This window comes from Denticeps clupeoides, unplaced genomic scaffold (genome assembly GCF_900700375.1).
Source record: "Denticeps clupeoides unplaced genomic scaffold, fDenClu1.1, whole genome shotgun sequence".
Classification (NCBI taxonomy): Eukaryota; Metazoa; Chordata; class Actinopteri; order Clupeiformes; family Denticipitidae; genus Denticeps; species Denticeps clupeoides.
In genome coordinates this window covers 154,429-175,664 of record NW_021630109.1, presented here as the reverse complement: position 1 = coordinate 175,664, position 21,236 = coordinate 154,429, and the positions used below count along the sequence as shown (strand labels likewise).

Below are 21,236 nucleotides of genomic sequence, written 5' to 3'. Positions count from 1 at the left end.
GTATCCCCGCCTGTCACGCGGGAGACCGGGGTTCGATTCCCCGACGGGGAGGCGATGCTCTTGTGTTTTTTATTTGCCATTAGAGATTACCTTGATCTCCATTAAAAAAAAAATCATGTTTTTGAACACAATTAGATTTCTGATTATGGAACCCAAAGGTTTATGCTTTTTCCAGATAAAACCATTGATACAAGAATGCAGGCCTCTCTTGTCTTGGCACTTCAGGCCATTTGTTGGCTTTTTTGAGACCTGGTAATTGTTCTTGCCTGTTTTTATGGAACTAATATATGTAAAATTGTTCCATTGTAACAAAAGAACCCAAAATAGACACAAAAAATAAATTATAGAGGGAAACAAAGAGAAAGAATAAGAAACAAACTCCAGTGAGGGAGGCCAGACCCTGGTAGAAGTAGAAAAGCTGAATGCAGGAACAATGTGAGAGTAGAACCCCCCGAGCAGTTGAGGGGGAAAGAGGCCTCTGTATGAGGTTTGAATCCTTTCTTTTATAATGGACGTTTATCTCACAGAAGTGTTGCAACTGATCAATCAGTTTCTCCTTTGAGGTTTATGCTTTTTCCAGATAAAACCATTGATACAAGAATGCAGGCCGCTCTTGTCTTGGCACTTCAGGCCATTTGTTGGCCTTTTTGAGACCTGGTAATTGTTCTTGCCTGTGAGGGGGAGGTCAGTTTCCAGATAAAGCATAGGTCTTTGTTAACAAACCAAAAATTGCATTTACACAGTCTAAACAGCTTTGCCGAAACCCGGGATTGAACCAGGGACCTTTAGATCTTCAGTCTAACGCTCTCCCAACTGAGCTATTTCGGCTCATACCTCATACCTACTATGAAATCAATCTAAATGTCACAAACCACTGTTGCAAGAAACAAACATGCTTGAAGTTCTAAAGACCTATGATAACAAAGAAGCAGGGCCAGCTCCTCGTTAGTATAGTGGTGAGTATCCCCGCCTGTCACGTGGGAGACCGGGGTTCGATTTCCCGAAGGGGAGGCGATGCTCTTGTGTTTTTTATTTGCCATTAGAGATTACCTTGATCTCCATTAAAAAAAAAAATCATGTTTTTGAACACAATTAGATTTCTGTTTATGGAACCCAAAGGTTTATGCTTTTTCCAGATAAAACCATTGATACAAGAATGCAGGCCTCTCTTGTCTTGGCACTTCAGGCGTTTTTGTTGGCTTTTTTGAGACCTGGTAATTGTTCTTGCCTGTTTTTATGGAACTAATATATGTAAAATTGTTCCATTGTAACAAAAGAACCCAAAATAGACACAAAAAATAAATTATAGAGGGAAACAAAGAGAAAGAATAAGAAACAAACTCCAGTGAGGGAGGCCAGACCCTGGTAGAAGTAGAAAAGCTGAATGCAGGAACAATGTGAGAGTAGAACCCCCCGAGCAGTTGAGGGGGAAAGAGACCTCTGTATGAGGTTTGAATCCTTTCTTTTATAATGGACGTTTATCTCACAGAAGTGTTGCAACTGATCAATCAGTTTCTCCTTTGAGGTTTATGGTTTTTCCAGATAAAACCATTGATACAAGAATGCAGGCCTCTCTTGTCTTGGCACTTCAGGCCATTTGTTGGCCTTTTTGAGACCTGGTAATTGTTCTTGCCTGTGAGGGGGAGGTCAGTTTCCAGATAAAGCATAGGTCTTTGTTAACAAACCAAAAATTGCATTTACACAGTCCAAACAGCTTTGCCGAAACCCGGGATTGAACCAGGGACCTTTAGATCTTCAGTCTAACGCTCTCCCAACTGAGCTATTTCGGCTCATACCTCATACCTACTATGAAATCAATCTAAATGTCACAAACCACTGTTGCAAGAAACAAACATGCTTGAAGTTCTAAAGACCTATGATAACAAAGAAGCAGGGCCAGCTCCTCGTTAGTATAGTGGTGAGTATCCCAGCCTGTCACGCGGGAGACCGGGGTTCGATTCCCCGACGGGGAGGCGATGCTCTTGTGTTTTTTATTTGCCATTAGAGATTACCTTGATCTCCATTAAAAAAAAAATCATGTTTTTGAACACAATTAGATTTCTGTTTATGGAACCCAAAGGTTTATGCTTTTTCCAGATAAAACCATTGATACAAGAATGCAGGCCTCTCTTGTCTTGGCACTTCAGGCCATTTTTTGGCTTTTTTGAGACCTGGTAATTGTTCTTGCCTGTTTTTATGGAACTAATATATGTAAAATTGTTCCATTGTAACAAAAGAACCCAAAATAGACACAAAAAATAAATTATAGAGGGAAACAAAGAGAAAGAATAAGAAACAAACTCCAGTGAGGGAGGCCAGACCCTGGTAGAAGTAGAAAAGCTGAATGCAGGAACAATGTGAGAGTAGAACCCCCCGAGCAGTTGAGGGGGAAAGATGCCTCTGTATGAGGTTTGAATCCTTTCTTTTATAATGGACGTTTATCTCACAGAAGTGTTGCAACTGATCAATCAGTTTCTCCTTTGAGGTTTATGCTTTTTCCAGATAAAACCATTGATACAAGAATGCAGGCCTCTCTTGCCTTGGCACTTCAGGCCATTTGTTGGCCTTTTTGAGACCTGGTAATTGTTCTTGCCTGTGAGGGGGAGGTCAGTTTCCAGATAAAGCATAGGTCTTTGTTAACAAACCAAAAAATGCATTTACACAGTCCAAACAGCTTCAGTCTAACGCTCTCCCAACTGAGCTATTTCGGCTCATACCTCATACCTACTATGAAATCAATCTAAATGTCACAAACCACTGTTGCAAGAAACAAACATGCTTGAAGTTCTAAAGACCTTTGATAACAAAGAAACAGGGCCAGCTCCTCGTTGGTATAGTGGTGAGTATCCCCGCCTGTCACGCGGGAGACCGGGGTTCGATTCCCCGACGGGGAGGCGATGCTCTTGTGTTTTTTATTTGCCATTAGAGATTACCTTGATCTCCATTAAAAAAAAAAAATCATGTTTTTGAACACAATTAGATTTCTGTTTATGGAACCCAAAGGTTTATGCTTTTTCCAGATAAAACCATTGATACAAGAATGCAGGCCTCTCTTGTCTTGGCACTTCAGGCCATTTGTTGGCTTTTTTGAGACCTGGTAATTGTTCTTGCCTGTGAGGAGGAGGTCAATTTCCAGATAAAGTGTAGGTCTTTAACAAACCAAAAATTGCATGTACACAGTCCAAAGAGCTTTGCCGAAACCCGGGATTGAACCAGGGACCTTTAGATCTTCAGTCTAACGCTCTCCCAACTGAGCTATTTCGGCTCATACCTTGTAGCCCTTTCACTTGGCACTAGGTGTTTATTCATGTACAAGGGCCTGCCTTCCACAGTTGGGTTTTTGCTCATGCCTAAACAGAAGATATTATCTGATATTGTGTGCTAAATAAGTGGATTGCTTATTAAATGAGGATTTGGCTTAATAAATTCAGTGAAGAAATATAATTTAGTAAGGCACAATTGACTTTAGTTCACATCTCAATTGACTATGAAATCAATCTAAATGTCACAAACCACTGTTGCAAGAAACAGACATTCTAGAGGGAAACAAAGAGAAACAATAAGAATCAAACTCCAGTGAGGAAGGACAGAGCCTGGAACAATAAGAAAAGACAAATGAATGAACAATGTGAGAGTAGTACCCGGACGGAGCCGTCTGAATGAGGTTTGAACTTGTTTTTTGAACTTATCTGATGTTAGATGGACATTAACAGTCATGGCACAATAGATTTTAAATGATTGAACAGGTTCTAGTTCATAAACACAATAAGAATTCTTTTTATGGAACTAATATATGTAAAATGGTTCCATTATAACAAAAGAACCCAAAATAGACACAAAAAATAAATTATAGAGGGAAACAAAGAGAAAGAATAAGAAACAAACTCCAGTGAGGGAGGCCAGACCCTGGTAGAAGTAGAAAAGCTGAATGCAGGAACAATGTGAGAGTAGAACCCCCCGAGCAGTTGAGGGGGAAAGAGGCCTCTGAATGAGGTTTGAATCCTTTCTTTTATAATGGACGTTTATCTCACAGAAGTGTTGCAACTGATCAATCAGTTTCTCCTTTGAGGTTTATGCTTTTTCCAGATAAAACCCATGATACAAGAATGCAGGCCTCTCTTGTCTTGGCACTTCAGGCCATTTGTTGGCTTTTTGAGACCTGGTAATTGTTCTTGCCTGTGAGGGGGAGGTCAGTTTCCAGATAAAGCATAGGTCTTTGTTAACAAACCAAAAATTGCATTTACACAGTCCAAACAGCTTTGCCGAAACCCTGGATTTAACCAGGGACCTTTAGATCTTCAGTCTAACGCTCTCCCAACTGAGCTATTTCGGCTCATACCTCATACCTACTATGAAATCAATCTAAATGTCACAAACCACTGTTGCAAGAAACAAACATGCTTGAAGTTCTAAAGACCTATGATAACAAAGAAGCAGGGCCAGCTCCTCGTTAGTATAGTGGTGAGTATCCCCGCCTGTCACGCGGGAGACCGGGGTTCGATTCCCCGACGGGGAGGCGATGCTTTTGTGTTTTTTATTTGCCATTAGAGATTACCTTGATCTCCATTAAAAAAAAAAATAATGTTTTTGAACACAATTAGATTTCTGTTTATGGAACCCAAAGGTTTATGCTTTTTCCAGATAAAACCATTGATACAAGAATGCAGGCCTCTCTTGTCTTGGCACTTCAGGCGTTTTTGTTGGCTTTTTTGAGACCTGGTAATTGTTCTTGCCTGTTTTTATGGAACTAATATATGTAAAATTGTTTCATTGTAACAAAAGAACCTGTCTGTGAGGGGGAGGTCAGTTTCCAGATAAAGCATAGGTCTTTGTTAACAAACCAAAAAATGCATTTACACAGTCCAAACAGCTTCAGTCTAACGCTCTCCCAACTGAGCTATTTCGGCTCATACCTCATACCTACTATGAAATCAATCTTAAATGTCACAAACCACTGTTGCAAGAAACAAACATGCTTGAAGTTCTAAAGACCTATGATAACAAAGAAGCAGGGCCAGCTCCTCGTTAGTATAGTGGTGAGTATCCCTGCCTGTCACGCGGGAGACCGGGGTTCGATTCCCCGACGGGGAGGCGATGCTCTTGTGTTTTTTATTTGCCATTAGAGATTACCTTGATCTCCATTAAAAAAAAAATCATGTTTTTGAACACAATTAGATTTCTGTTTATGGAACCCAAAGGTTTATGCTTTTTCCAGATAAAACCATTGATACAAGAATGCAGGCCTCTCTTGTCTTGGCACTTCAGGCCATTTTTTGGCTTTTTTGAGACCTGGTAATTGTTCTTGCCTGTTTTTATGGAACTAATATATGTAAAATTGTTCCATTGTAACAAAAGAACCCAAAATAGACACAAAAAATAAATTATAGAGGGAAACAAAGAGAAAGAATAAGAAACAAACTCCAGTGAGGGAGGCCAGACCCTGGTAGAAGTAGAAAAGCTGAATGCAGGAACAATGTGAGAGTAGAACCCCCCGAGCAGTTGAGGGGGAAAGATGCCTCTGTATGAGGTTTGAATCCTTTCTTTTATAATGGACGTTTATCTCACAGAAGTGTTGCAACTGATCAATCAGTTTCTCCTTTGAGGTTTATGCTTTTTCCAGATAAAACCATTGATACAAGAATGCAGGCCTCTCTTGCCTTGGCACTTCAGGCCATTTGTTGGCCTTTTTGAGACCTGGTAATTGTTCTTGCCTGTGAGGGGGAGGTCAGTTTCCAGATAAAGCATAGGTCTTTGTTAACAAACCAAAAAATGCATTTACACAGTCCAAACAGCTTCAGTCTAACGCTCTCCCAACTGAGCTATTTCGGCTCATACCTCATACCTACTATGAAATCAATCTAAATGTCACAAACCACTGTTGCAAGAAACAAACATGCTTGAAGTTCTAAAGACCTATGATAACAAAGAAGCAGGGCCAGCTCCTCGTTAGTATAGTGGTGAGTATCCCCGCCTGTCACGCGGGAGACCGGGGTTCGATTCCCGAAGGGGAGGCGATGCTCTTGTGTTTTTTATTTGCCATTAGAGATTACCTTGATCTCCATTAAAAAAAAAAATCATGTTTTTGAACACAATTAGATTTCTGTTTATGGAACCCAAAGGTTTATGCTTTTTCCAGATAAAACCATTGATACAAGAATGCAGGCCTCTCTTGTCTTGGCACTTCAGGCGTTTTTGTTGGCTTTTTTGAGACCTGGTAATTGTTCTTGCCTGTTTTTATGGAACTAATATATGTAAAATTGTTCCATTGTAACAAAAGAACCCAAAATAGACACAAAAAATAAATTATAGAGGGAAACAAAGAGAAAGAATAAGAAACAAACTCCAGTGAGGGAGGCCAGACCCTGGTAGAAGTAGAAAAGCTGAATGCAGGAACAATGTGAGAGTAGAACCCCCCGAGCAGTTGAGGGGGAAAGAGACCTCTGTATGAGGTTTGAATCCTTTCTTTTATAATGGACGTTTATCTCACAGAAGTGTTGCAACTGATCAATCAGTTTCTCCTTTGAGGTTTATGCTTTTTCCAGATAAAACCATTGATACAAGAATGCAGGCCTCTCTTGTCTTGGCACTTCAGGCCATTTGTTGGCCTTTTTGAGACCTGGTAATTGTTCTTGCCTGTGAGGGGGAGGTCAGTTTCCAGATAAAGCATAGGTCTTTGTTAACAAACCAAAAATTGCATTTACAGAGTCCAAACAGCTTTGCCGAAACCCGGGATTGAACAAGGGACCTTTAGATCTTCAGTCTAACGCGCTCCCAACTGAGCTATTTCGGCTCATACCTCATACCTACTATGAAATCAATCTAAATGTCACAAACCACTGTTGCAAGAAACAAACATGCTTGAAGTTCTAAAGACCTATGATAACAAAGAAGCAGGGCCAGCTCCTCGTTAGTATAGTGGTGAGTATCCCCGCCTGTCACGCGGGAGACCGGGGTTCGATTCCCCGACGGGGAGGCGATGCTCTTGTGTTTTTTATTTGCCATTAGAGATTACCTTGATCTCCATTAAAAAAAAAATCATGTTTTTGAACACAATTAGATTTCTGATTATGGAACCCAAAGGTTTATGCTTTTTCCAGATAAAACCATTGATACAAGAATGCAGGCCTCTCTTGTCTTGGCACTTCAGGCGTTTTTGTTGGCTTTTTTGAGACCTGGTAATTGTTCTTGCCTGTTTTTATGGAACTAATATATGTAAAATTGTTCCATTGTAACAAAAGAACCCAAAATAGACACAAAAAATAAATTATAGAGGGAAACAAAGAGAAAGAATAAGAAACAAACTCCAGTGAGGGAGGCCAGACCCTGGTAGAAGTAGAAAAGCTGAATGCAGGAACAATGTGAGAGTAGAACCCCCCGAGCAGTTGAGGGGGAAAGAGGCCTCTGTATGAGGTTTGAATCCTTTCTTTTATAATGGACGTTTATCTCACAGAAGTGTTGCAACTGATCAATCAGTTTCTCCTTTGAGGTTTATGCTTTTTCCAGATAAAACCATTGATACAAGAATGCAGGCCTCTCTTGTCTTGGCACTTCAGGCCATTTGTTGGCCTTTTTGAGACCTGGTAATTGTTCTTGCCTGTGAGGGGGAGGTCAGTTTCCAGATAAAGCATAGGTCTTTGTTAACAAACCAAAAAATGCATTTACACAGTCGAAACAGCTTCAGTCTAACGCTCTCCCAACTGAGCTATTTCGGCTCATACCTCATACCTACTATGAAATCAATCTAAATGTCACAAACCACTGTTGCAAGAAACAAACATGCTTGAAGTTCTAAAGACCTATGATAACAAAGAAGCAGGGCCAGCTCCTCGTTAGTATAGTGGTGAGTATCCCTGCCTGTCACGCGGGAGACCGGGGTTCGATTCCCCGACGGGGAGGTGATGCTCTTGTGTTTTTTATTTGCCATTAGAGATTACCTTGATCTCCATTAAAAAAAAAATCATGTTTTTGAACACAATTAGATTTCTGTTTATGGAACCCAAAGGTTTATGCTTTTTCCAGATAAAACCATTGATACAAGAATGCAGGCCTCTCTTGTCTTGGCACTTCAGGCCATTTTTTGGCTTTTTTGAGACCTGGTAATTGTTCTTGCCTGTTTTTATGGAACTAATATATGTAAAATTGTTCCATTGTAACAAAAGAACCCAAAATAGACACAAAAAATAAATTATAGAGGGAAACAAAGAGAAAGAATAAGAAACAAACTCCAGTGAGGGAGGCCAGACCCTGGTAGAAGTAGAAAAGCTGAATGCAGGAACAATGTGAGAGTAGAACCCCCCGAGCAGTTGAGGGGGAAAGATGCCTCTGTATGAGGTTTGAATCCTTTCTTTTATAATGGACGTTTATCTCACAGAAGTGTTGCAACTGATCAATCAGTTTCTCCTTTGAGGTTTATGCTTTTTCCAGATAAAACCATTGATACAAGAATGCAGGCCTCTCTTGCCTTGGCACTTCAGGCCATTTGTTGGCCTTTTTGAGACCTGGTAATTGTTCTTGCCTGTGAGGGGGAGGTCAGTTTCCAGATAAAGCATAGGTCTTTGTTAACAAACCAAAAAATGCATTTACACAGTCCAAACAGCTTCAGTCTAACGCTCTCCCAACTGAGCTATTTCGGCTCATACCTCATACCTACTATGAAATCAATCTAAATGTCACAAACCACTGTTGCAAGAAACAAACATGCTTGAAGTTCTAAAGACCTATGATAACAAAGAAACAGGGCCAGCTCCTCGTTGGTATAGTGGTGAGTATCCCCGCCTGTCACGCGGGAGACCGGGGTTCGATTCCCCGACGGGGAGGCGATGCTCTTGTGTTTTTTATTTGCCATTAGAGATTACCTTGATCTCCATTAAAAAAAAAATCATGTTTTTGAACACAATTAGATTTCTGTTTATGGAACCCAAAGGTTTATGCTTTTTCCAGATAAAACCATTGATACAAGAATGCAGGCCTCTCTTGTCTTGGCACTTCAGGCCATTTGTTGGCTTTTTTGAGACCTGGTAATTGTTCTTGCCTGTGAGGAGGAGGTCAATTTCCAGATAAAGCATAGGTCTTTAACATACCAAAAATTGCATGTACACAGTCCAAAGAGCTTTGCCGAAACCCGGGATTGAACCAGGGACCTTTAGATCTTCAGTCTAACGCTCTCCCAACTGAGCTATTTCGGCTCATACCTTGTAGCCCTTTCACTTGGCACTAGGTGTTTATTCATGTACAAGGGCCTGCCTTCCACAGTTGGGTTTTTGCTCATGCCTAAACAGAAGATATTATCTGATATTGTGTGCTAAATAAGTGGATTGCTTATTAAATGAGGATTTGGCTTAATAAATTCAGTGAAGAAATATAATTTAGTAAGGCACAATTGACTTTAGTTCACATCTCAATTGACTATGAAATCAATCTAAATGTCACAAACCACTGTTGCAAGAAACAGACATTCTAGAGGGAAACAAAGAGAAACAATAAGAATCAAACTCCAGTGAGGAAGGACAGAGCCTGGAACAATAAGAAAAGACAAATGAATGAACAATGTGAGAGTAGTACCCGGACGGAGCCGTCTGAATGAGGTTTGAACTTGTTTTTTGAACTTATCTGATGTTAGATGGACATTAACAGTCATGGCACAATAGATTTTAAATGATTGAACAGGTTCTAGTTCATAAACACAATAAGAATTCTTTTTATGGAACTAATATATGTAAAATGGTTCCATTATAACAAAAGAACCCAAAATAGACACAAAAAATAAATTATAGAGGGAAACAAAGAGAAAGAATAAGAAACAAACTCCAGTGAGGGAGGCCAGACCCTGGTAGAAGTAGAAAAGCTGAATGCAGGAACAATGTGAGAGTAGAACCCCCCGAGCAGTTGAGGGGGAAAGAGGCCTCTGAATGAGGTTTGAATCCTTTCTTTTATAATGGACGTTTATCTCACAGAAGTGTTGCAACTGATCAATCAGTTTCTCCTTTGAGGTTTATGCTTTTTCCAGATAAAACCCATGATACAAGAATGCAGGCCTCTCTTGTCTTGGCACTTCAGGCCATTTGTTGGCTTTTTTGAGACCTGGTAATTGTTCTTGCCTGTGAGGGGGAGGTCAGTTTCCAGATAAAGCATAGGTCTTTGTTAACAAACCAAAAATTGCATTTACACAGTCCAAACAGCTTTGCCGAAACCCTGGATTTAACCAGGGACCTTTAGATCTTCAGTCTAACGCTCTCCCAACTGAGCTATTTCGGCTCATACCTCATACCTACTATGAAATCAATCTAAATGTCACAAACCACTGTTGCAAGAAACAAACATGCTTGAAGTTCTAAAGACCTATGATAACAAAGAAGCAGGGCCAGCTCCTCGTTAGTATAGTGGTGAGTATCCCCGCCTGTCACGCGGGAGACCGGGGTTCGATTCCCCGACGGGGAGGCGATGCTTTTGTGTTTTTTATTTGCCATTAGAGATTACCTTGATCTCCATTAAAAAAAAAAATAATGTTTTTGAACACAATTAGATTTCTGTTTATGGAACCCAAAGGTTTATGCTTTTTCCAGATAAAACCATTGATACAAGAATGCAGGCCTCTCTTGTCTTGGCACTTCAGGCGTTTTTGTTGGCTTTTTTGAGACCTGGTAATTGTTCTTGCCTGTTTTTATGGAACTAATATATGTAAAATTGTTTCATTGTAACAAAAGAACCTGTCTGTGAGGGGGAGGTCAGTTTCCAGATAAAGCATAGGTCTTTGTTAACAAACCAAAAAATGCATTTACACAGTCCAAACAGCTTCAGTCTAACGCTCTCCCAACTGAGCTATTTCGGCTCATACCTCATACCTACTATGAAATCAATCTAAATGTCACAAACCACTGTTGCAAGAAACAAACATGCTTGAAGTTCTAAAGACCTATGATAACAAAGAAGCAGGGCCAGCTCCTCGTTAGTATAGTGGTGAGTATCCCTGCCTGTCACGCGGGAGACCGGGGTTCGATTCCCCGACGGGGAGGCGATGCTCTTGTGTTTTTTATTTGCCATTAGAGATTACCTTGATCTCCATTAAAAAAAAAATCATGTTTTTGAACACAATTAGATTTCTGTTTATGGAACCCAAAGGTTTATGCTTTTTCCAGATAAAACCATTGATACAAGAATGCAGGCCTCTCTTGTCTTGGCACTTCAGGCCATTTTTTGGCTTTTTTGAGACCTGGTAATTGTTCTTGCCTGTTTTTATGGAACTAATATATGTAAAATTGTTCCATTGTAACAAAAGAACCCAAAATAGACACAAAAAATAAATTATAGAGGGAAACAAAGAGAAAGAATAAGAAACAAACTCCAGTGAGGGAGGCCAGACCCTGGTAGAAGTAGAAAAGCTGAATGCAGGAACAATGTGAGAGTAGAACCCCCCGAGCAGTTGAGGGGGAAAGATGCCTCTGTATGAGGTTTGAATCCTTTCTTTTATAATGGACGTTTATCTCACAGAAGTGTTGCAACTGATCAATCAGTTTCTCCTTTGAGGTTTATGCTTTTTCCAGATAAAACCATTGATACAAGAATGCAGGCCTCTCTTGCCTTGGCACTTCAGGCCATTTGTTGGCCTTTTTGAGACCTGGTAATTGTTCTTGCCTGTGAGGGGGAGGTCAGTTTCCAGATAAAGCATAGGTCTTTGTTAACAAACCAAAAAATGCATTTACACAGTCCAAACAGCTTCAGTCTAACGCTCTCCCAACTGAGCTATTTCGGCTCATACCTCATACCTACTATGAAATCAATCTAAATGTCACAAACCACTGTTGCAAGAAACAAACATGCTTGAAGTTCTAAAGACCTATGATAACAAAGAAGCAGGGCCAGCTCCTCGTTAGTATAGTGGTGAGTATCCCCGCCTGTCACGCGGGAGACCGGGGTTCGATTTCCCGAAGGGGAGGCGATGCTCTTGTGTTTTTTATTTGCCATTAGAGATTACCTTGATCTCCATTAAAAAAAAAAATCATGTTTTTGAACACAATTAGATTTCTGTTTATGGAACCCAAAGGTTTATGCTTTTTCCAGATAAAACCATTGATACAAGAATGCAGGCCTCTCTTGTCTTGGCACTTCAGGCGTTTTTGTTGGCTTTTTTGAGACCTGGTAATTGTTCTTGCCTGTTTTTATGGAACTAATATATGTAAAATTGTTCCATTGTAACAAAAGAACCCAAAATAGACACAAAAAATAAATTATAGAGGGAAACAAAGAGAAAGAATAAGAAACAAACTCCAGTGAGGGAGGCCAGACCCTGGTAGAAGTAGAAAAGCTGAATGCAGGAACAATGTGAGAGTAGAACCCCCCGAGCAGTTGAGGGGGAAAGAGACCTCTGTATGAGGTTTGAATCCTTTCTTTTATAATGGACGTTTATCTCACAGAAGTGTTGCAACTGATCAATCAGTTTCTCCTTTGAGGTTTATGCTTTTTCCAGATAAAACCATTGATACAAGAATGCAGGCCTCTCTTGTCTTGGCACTTCAGGCCATTTGTTGGCCTTTTTGAGACCTGGTAATTGTTCTTGCCTGTGAGGGGGAGGTCAGTTTCCAGATAAAGCATAGGTCTTTGTTAACAAACCAAAAATTGCATTTACAGAGTCCAAACAGCTTTGCCGAAACCCGGGATTGAACAAGGGACCTTTAGATCTTCAGTCTAACGCGCTCCCAACTGAGCTATTTCGGCTCATACCTCATACCTACTATGAAATCAATCTAAATGTCACAAACCACTGTTGCAAGAAACAAACATGCTTGAAGTTCTAAAGACCTATGATAACAAAGAAGCAGGGCCAGCTCCTCGTTAGTATAGTGGTGAGTATCCCCGCCTGTCACGCGGGAGACCGGGGTTCGATTCCCCGACGGGGAGGCGATGCTCTTGTGTTTTTTATTTGCCATTAGAGATTACCTTGATCTCCATTAAAAAAAAAATCATGTTTTTGAACACAATTAGATTTCTGATTATGGAACCCAAAGGTTTATGCTTTTTCCAGATAAAACCATTGATACAAGAATGCAGGCCTCTCTTGTCTTGGCACTTCAGGCGTTTTTGTTGGCTTTTTTGAGACCTGGTAATTGTTCTTGCCTGTTTTTATGGAACTAATATATGTAAAATTGTTCCATTGTAACAAAAGAACCCAAAATAGACACAAAAAATAAATTATAGAGGGAAACAAAGAGAAAGAATAAGAAACAAACTCCAGTGAGGGAGGCCAGACCCTGGTAGAAGTAGAAAAGCTGAATGCAGGAACAATGTGAGAGTAGAACCCCCCGAGCAGTTGAGGGGGAAAGAGGCCTCTGTATGAGGTTTGAATCCTTTCTTTTATAATGGACGTTTATCTCACAGAAGTGTTGCAACTGATCAATCAGTTTCTCCTTTGAGGTTTATGCTTTTTCCAGATAAAACCATTGATACAAGAATGCAGGCCTCTCTTGTCTTGGCACTTCAGGCCATTTGTTGGCCTTTTTGAGACCTGGTAATTGTTCTTGCCTGTGAGGGGGAGGTCAGTTTCCAGATAAAGCATAGGTCTTTGTTAACAAACCAAAAAATGCATTTACACAGTCGAAACAGCTTCAGTCTAACGCTCTCCCAACTGAGCTATTTCGGCTCATACCTCATACCTACTATGAAATCAATCTAAATGTCACAAACCACTGTTGCAAGAAACAAACATGCTTGAAGTTCTAAAGACCTATGATAACAAAGAAGCAGGGCCAGCTCCTCGTTAGTATAGTGGTGAGTATCCCTGCCTGTCACGCGGGAGACCGGGGTTCGATTCCCCGACGGGGAGGTGATGCTCTTGTGTTTTTTATTTGCCATTAGAGATTACCTTGATCTCCATTAAAAAAAAAATCATGTTTTTGAACACAATTAGATTTCTGTTTATGGAACCCAAAGGTTTATGCTTTTTCCAGATAAAACCATTGATACAAGAATGCAGGCCTCTCTTGTCTTGGCACTTCAGGCCATTTTTTGGCTTTTTTGAGACCTGGTAATTGTTCTTGCCTGTTTTTATGGAACTAATATATGTAAAATTGTTCCATTGTAACAAAAGAACCCAAAATAGACACAAAAAATAAATTATAGAGGGAAACAAAGAGAAAGAATAAGAAACAAACTCCAGTGAGGGAGGCCAGACCCTGGTAGAAGTAGAAAAGCTGAATGCAGGAACAATGTGAGAGTAGAACCCCCCGAGCAGTTGAGGGGGAAAGATGCCTCTGTATGAGGTTTGAATCCTTTCTTTTATAATGGACGTTTATCTCACAGAAGTGTTGCAACTGATCAATCAGTTTCTCCTTTGAGGTTTATGCTTTTTCCAGATAAAACCATTGATACAAGAATGCAGGCCTCTCTTGCCTTGGCACTTCAGGCCATTTGTTGGCCTTTTTGAGACCTGGTAATTGTTCTTGCCTGTGAGGGGGAGGTCAGTTTCCAGATAAAGCATAGGTCTTTGTTAACAAACCAAAAAATGCATTTACACAGTCCAAACAGCTTCAGTCTAACGCTCTCCCAACTGAGCTATTTCGGCTCATACCTCAGACCTACTATGAAATCAATCTAAATGTCACAAACCACTGTTGCAAGAAACAAACATGCTTGAAGTTCTAAAGACCTTTGATAACAAAGAAACAGGGCCAGCTCCTCGTTGGTATAGTGGTGAGTATCCCCGCCTGTCACGCGGGAGACCGGGGTTCGATTCCCCGACGGGGAGGCGATGCTCTTGTGTTTTTTATTTGCCATTAGAGATTACCTTGATCTCCATTAAAAAAAAAATCATGTTTTTGAACACAATTAGATTTCTGTTTATGGAACCCAAAGGTTTATGCTTTTTCCAGATAAAACCATTGATACAAGAATGCAGGCCTCTCTTGTCTTGGCACTTCAGGCCATTTGTTGGCTTTTTTGAGACCTGGTAATTGTTCTTGCCTGTGAGGAGGAGGTCAATTTCCAGATAAAGCATAGGTCTTTAACAAACCAAAAATTGCATGTACACAGTCCAAAGAGCTTTGCCGAAACCCGGGATTGAACCAGGGACCTTTAGATCTTCAGTCTAACGCTCTCCCAACTGAGCTATTTCGGCTCATACCTTGTAGCCCTTTCACTTGGCACTAGGTGTTTATTCATGTACAAGTGCCTGCCTTCCACAGTTGGGTTTTTGCTCATGCCTAAACAGAAGATATTATCTGATATTGTGTGCTAAATAAGTGGATTGCTTATTAAATGAGGATTTGGCTTAATAAATTCAGTGAAGAAATATAATTTAGTAAGGCACAATTGACTTTAGTTCACATCTCAATTGACTATGAAATCAATCTAAATGTCACAAACCACTGTTGCAAGAAACAGACATTCTAGAGGGAAACAAAGAGAAACAATAAGAATCAAACTCCAGTGAGGAAGGACAGAGCCTGGAACAATAAGAAAAGACAAATGAATGAACAATGTGAGAGTAGTACCCGGACGGAGCCGTCTGAATGAGGTTTGAACTTGTTTTTTGAACTTATCTGATGTTAGATGGACATTAACAGTCATGGCACAATAGATTTTAAATGATTGAACAGGTTCTAGTTCATAAACACAATAAGAATTCTTTTTATGGAACTAATATATGTAAAATGGTTCCATTATAACAAAAGAACCCAAAATAGACACAAAAAATAAATTATAGAGGGAAACAAAGAGAAAGAATAAGAAACAAACTCCAGTGAGGGAGGCCAGACCCTGGTAGAAGTAGAAAAGCTGAATGCAGGAACAATGTGAGAGTAGAACCCCCCGAGCAGTTGAGGGGGAAAGAGGCCTCTGAATGAGGTTTGAATCCTTTCTTTTATAATGGACGTTTATCTCACAGAAGTGTTGCAACTGATCAATCAGTTTCTCCTTTGAGGTTTATGCTTTTTCCAGATAAAACCCATGATACAAGAATGCAGGCCTCTCTTGTCTTGGCACTTCAGGCCATTTGTTGGCTTTTTTGAGACCTGGTAATTGTTCTTGCCTGTGAGGGGGAGGTCAGTTTCCAGATAAAGCATAGGTCTTTGTTAACAAACCAAAAATTGCATTTACACAGTCCAAACAGCTTTGCCGAAACCCTGGATTTAACCAGGGACCTTTAGATCTTCAGTCTAACGCTCTCCCAACTGAGCTATTTCGGCTCATACCTCATACCTACTATGAAATCAATCTAAATGTCACAAACCACTGTTGCAAGAAACAAACATGCTTGAAGTTCTAAAGACCTATGATAACAAAGAAGCAGGGCCAGCTCCTCGTTAGTATAGTGGTGAGTATCCCCGCCTGTCACGCGGGAGACCGGGGTTCGATTCCCCGACGGGGAGGCGATGCTTTTGTGTTTTTTATTTGCCATTAGAGATTACCTTGATCTCCATTAAAAAAAAAAATAATGTTTTTGAACACAATTAGATTTCTGTTTATGGAACCCAAAGGTTTATGCTTTTTCCAGATAAAACCATTGATACAAGAATGCAGGCCTCTCTTGTCTTGGCACTTCAGGCGTTTTTGTTGGCTTTTTTGAGACCTGGTAATTGTTCTTGCCTGTTTTTATGGAACTAATATATGTAAAATTGTTCCATTGTAACAAAAGAACCTGTCTGTGAGGGGGAGGTCAGTTTCCAGATAAAGCATAGGTCTTTGTTAACAAACCAAAAAATGCATTTACACAGTCCAAACAGCTTCAGTCTAACGCTCTCCCAACTGAGCTATTTCGGCTCATACCTCATACCTACTATGAAATCAATCTAAATGTCACAAACCACTGTTGCAAGAAACAAACATGCTTGAAGTTCTAAAGACCTATGATAACAAAGAAGCAGGGCCAGCTCCTCGTTAGTATAGTGGTGAGTATCCCTGCCTGTCACGCGGGAGACCGGGGTTCGATTCCCCGACGGGGAGGCGATGCTCTTGTGTTTTTTATTTGCCATTAGAGATTACCTTGATCTCCATTAAAAAAAAAATCATGTTTTTGAACACAATTAGATTTCTGTTTATGGAACCCAAAGGTTTATGCTTTTTCCAGATAAAACCATTGATACAAGAATGCAGGCCTCTCTTGTCTTGGCACTTCAGGCCATTTTTTGGCTTTTTTGAGACCTGGTAATTGTTCTTGCCTGTTTTTATGGAACTAATATATGTAAAATTGTTCCATTGTAACAAAAGAACCCAAAATAGACACAAAAAATAAATTATAGAGGGAAACAAAGAGAAAGAATAAGAAACAAACTCCAGTGAGGGAGGCCAGACCCTGGTAGAAGTAGAAAAGCTGAATGCAGGAACAATGTGAGAGTAGAACCCCCCGAGCAGTTGAGGGGGAAAGATGCCTCTGTATGAGGTTTGAATCCTTTCTTTTATAATGGACGTTTATCTCACAGAAGTGTTGCAACTGATCAATCAGTTTCTCCTTTGAGGTTTATGCTTTTTCCAGATAAAACCATTGATACAAGAATGCAGGCCTCTCTTGCCTTGGCACTTCAGGCCATTTGTTGGCCTTTTTGAGACCTGGTAATTGTTCTTGCCTGTGAGGGGGAGGTCAGTTTCCAGATAAAGCATAGGTCTTTGTTAACAAACCAAAAAATGCATTTACACAGTCCAAACAGCTTCAGTCTAACGCTCTCCCAACTGAGCTATTTCGGCTCATACCTCATACCTACTATGAAATCAATCTAAATGTCACAAACCACTGTTGCAAGAAACAAACATGCTTGAAGTTCTAAAGACCTTTGATAACAAAGAAACAGGGCCAGCTCCTCGTTGGTATAGTGGTGAGTATCCCCGCCTGTCACGCGGGAGACCGGGGTTCGATTCCCCGACGGGGAGGCGATGCTCTTGTGTTTTTTATTTGCCATTAGAGATTACCTTGATCTCCATTAAAAAAAAAAATCATGTTTTTGAACACAATTAGATTTCTGTTTATGGAACCCAAAGGTTTATGCTTTTTCCAGATAAAACCATTGATACAAGAATGCAGGCCTCTCTTGTCTTGGCACTTCAGGCCATTTGTTGGCTTTTTTGAGACCTGGTAATTGTTCTTGCCTGTGAGGAGGAGGTCAATTTCCAGATAAAGCATAGGTCTTTAACAAACCAAAAATTGCATGTACACAGTCCAAAGAGCTTTGCCGAAACCCAGGATTGAACCAGGGACCTTTAGATCTTCAGTCTAACGCTCTCCCAACTGAGCTATTTCGGCTCATACCTTGTAGCCCTTTCACTTGGCACTAGGTGTTTATTCATGTACAAGGGCCTGCCTTCCACAGTTGGGTTTTTGCTCATGCCTAAACAGAAGATATTATCTGATATTGTGTGCTAAATAAGTGGATTGCTTATTAAATGAGGATTTGGCTTAATAAATTCAGTGAAGAAATATAATTTAGTAAGGCACAATTGACTTTAGTTCACATCTCAATTGACTATGAAATCAATCTAAATGTCACAAACCACTGTTGCAAGAAACAGACATTCTAGAGGGAAACAAAGAGAAACAATAAGAATCAAACTCCAGTGAGGAAGGACAGAGCCTGGAACAATAAGAAAAGACAAATGAATGAACAATGTGAGAGTAGTACCCGGACGGAGCCGTCTGAATGAGGTTTGAACTTGTTTTTTGAACTTATCTGATGTTAGATGGACATTAACAGTCATGGCACAATAGATTTTAAATGATTGAACAGGTTCTAGTTCATAAACACAATAAGAATTCTTTTTATGGAACTAATATATGTAAAATGGTTCCATTATAACAAAAGAACCCAAAATAGACACAAAAAATAAATTATAGAGGGAAACAAAGAGAAAGAATAAGAAACAAACTCCAGTGAGGGAGGCCAGACCCTGGTAGAAGTAGAAAAGCTGAATGCAGGAACAATGTGAGAGTAGAACCCCCCGAGCAGTTGAGGGGGAAAGAGGCCTCTGAATGAGGTTTGAATCCTTTCTTTTATAATGGACGTTTATCTCACAGAAGTGTTGCAACTGATCAATCAGTTTCTCCTTTGAGGTTTATGCTTTTTCCAGATAAAACCCATGATACAAGAATGCAGGCCTCTCTTGTCTTGGCACTTCAGGCCATTTGTTGGCTTTTTTGAGACCTGGTAATTGTTCTTGCCTGTGAGGGGGAGGTCAGTTTCCAGATAAAGCATAGGTCTTTGTTAACAAACCAAAAATTGCATTTACACAGTCCAAACAGCTTTGCCGAAACCCTGGATTTAACCAGGGACCTTTAGATCTTCAGTCTAACGCTCTCCCAACTGAGCTATTTCGGCTCATACCTCATACCTACTATGAAATCAATCTAAATGTCACAAACCACTGTTGCAAGAAACAAACATGCTTGAAGTTCTAAAGACCTATGATAACAAAGAAGCAGGGCCAGCTCCTCGTTAGTATAGTGGTGAGTATCCCCGCCTGTCACGCGGGAGACCGGGGTTCGATTCCCCGACGGGGAGGCGATGCTTTTGTGTTTTTTATTTGCCATTAGAGATTACCTTGATCTCCATTAAAAAAAAAAATAATGTTTTTGAACACAATTAGATTTCTGTTTATGGAACCCAAAGGTTTATGCTTTTTCCAGATAAAACCATTGATACAAGAATGCAGGCCTCTCTTGTCTTGGCACTTCAGGCGTTTTTGTTGGCTTTTTTGAGACCTGGTAATTGTTCTTGCCTGTTTTTATGGAACTAATATATGTAAAATTGTTCCATTGTAACAAAAGAACCCAAAATAGACACAAAAAATAAATTATAGAGGGAAACAAAGAGAAAGAATAAGAAACAAACTCCAGTGAGGGAGGCCAGACCCTGGTAGAAGTAGAAAAGCTGAATGCAGGAACAATGTGAGAGTAGAACCCCCCGAGCAGTTGAGGGGGAAAGAGGCCTCTGTATGAGGTTTGAATCCTTTCTTTTATAATGGACATTTATCTCACAGAAGTGTTGCAACTGATCAATCAGTTTCTCCTTTGAGGTTTATGCTTTTTCCAGATAAAACCATTGATACAAGAATGCAGGCCGCTCTTGTCTTGCCACTTCAGGCCATTTGTTGGCCTTTTTGAGACCTGGTAATTGTTCTTGCCTGTGAGGGGGAGGTCAGTTTCCAGATAAAGCATAGGTCTTTGTTAACAAACCAAAAATTGCATTTACACAGTCCAAACAGCTTTGCCGAAACCCGGGATTGAACCAGGGACCTTTAGATCTTCAGTCTAACGCTCTCCCAACTGAGCTATTTCGGCTCATACCTCATACCTACTATGAAATCAATCTAAATGTCACAAACCACTGTTGCAAGAAACAAACATGCTTGAAGTTCTAAAGACCTATGATAAAAAAGAAGCAGGGCCAGCTCCTCGTTATTATAGTGGTGAGTATCCCTGCCTGTCACGCGGGAGACCGGGGTTCGATTCCCCGACGGGGAGGCGATGCTCTTGTGTTTTTTATTTGCCATTAGAGACTACCTTGATCTCCATTAAAAAAAAAATAATGTTTTTGAACACAATTAGATTTCTGTTTATGGAACCCAAAGGTTTATGCTTTTTCCAGATAAAACCATTGATACAAGAATGCAGGCCTCTCTTGTCTTGGCACTTCAGGCCATTTTTTGGCTTTTTTGAGACCTGGTAATTGTTCTTGCCTGTTTTTATGGAACTAATATATGTAAAATTGTTCCATTGTAACAAAAGAACCCAAAATAGACACAAAAAATAAATTATAGAGGGAAACAAAGAGAAAGAATAAGAAACAAACTCCAGTGAGGGAGGCCAGACCCTGGTAGAAGTAGAAAAGCTGAATGCAGGAACAATGTGAGAGTAGAACCCCCCGAGCAGTTGAGGGGGAAAGATGCCTCTGTATGAGGTTTGAATCCTTTCTTTTATAATGGACGTTTATCTCACAGAAGTGTTGCAACTGATCAATCAGTTTCTCCTTTGAGGTTTATGCCTTTTCCAGATAAAACCATTGATACAAGAATGCAGGCCTCTCTTGCCTTGGCACTTCAGGCCATTTGTTGGCCTTTTTGAGACCTGGTAATTGTTCTTGCCTGTGAGGGGGAGGTCAGTTTCCAGATAAAGCATAGGTCTTTGTTAACAAACCAAAAAATGCATTTACACAGTCCAAACAGCTTCAGTCTAACGCTCTCCCAACTGAGCTATTTCGGCTCATACCTCATACCTACTATGAAATCAATCTAAATGTCACAAACCACTGTTGCAAGAAACA

The 21,236-nt window shown here is 40.3% G+C and overlaps 4 non-coding genes across 4 annotated transcripts; all 4 read left to right on the top strand.

Annotated features, from left to right (window-relative positions):
• Window positions 1–2,822: 2,822 nt before the first annotated feature.
• Window positions 2,823–2,894, top strand: trnad-guc (transfer RNA aspartic acid (anticodon GUC)). The gene has a single exon. It is a non-coding gene; the product is annotated as a tRNA-Asp (tRNA).
• Window positions 2,895–8,744: 5,850 nt separating this feature from the next.
• Window positions 8,745–8,816, top strand: trnad-guc (transfer RNA aspartic acid (anticodon GUC)). Its single transcript has one exon. It is a non-coding gene; the product is annotated as a tRNA-Asp (tRNA).
• Window positions 8,817–14,665: 5,849 nt separating this feature from the next.
• On the top strand, window positions 14,666–14,737 carry trnad-guc (transfer RNA aspartic acid (anticodon GUC)). Its single transcript has one exon. It is a non-coding gene; the product is annotated as a tRNA-Asp (tRNA).
• A 3,044-nt stretch (window positions 14,738–17,781) lies between these two features.
• On the top strand, window positions 17,782–17,853 carry trnad-guc (transfer RNA aspartic acid (anticodon GUC)). Its single transcript has one exon. It is a non-coding gene; the product is annotated as a tRNA-Asp (tRNA).
• The last annotated feature ends 3,383 nt before the right edge of the window (window positions 17,854–21,236 follow it).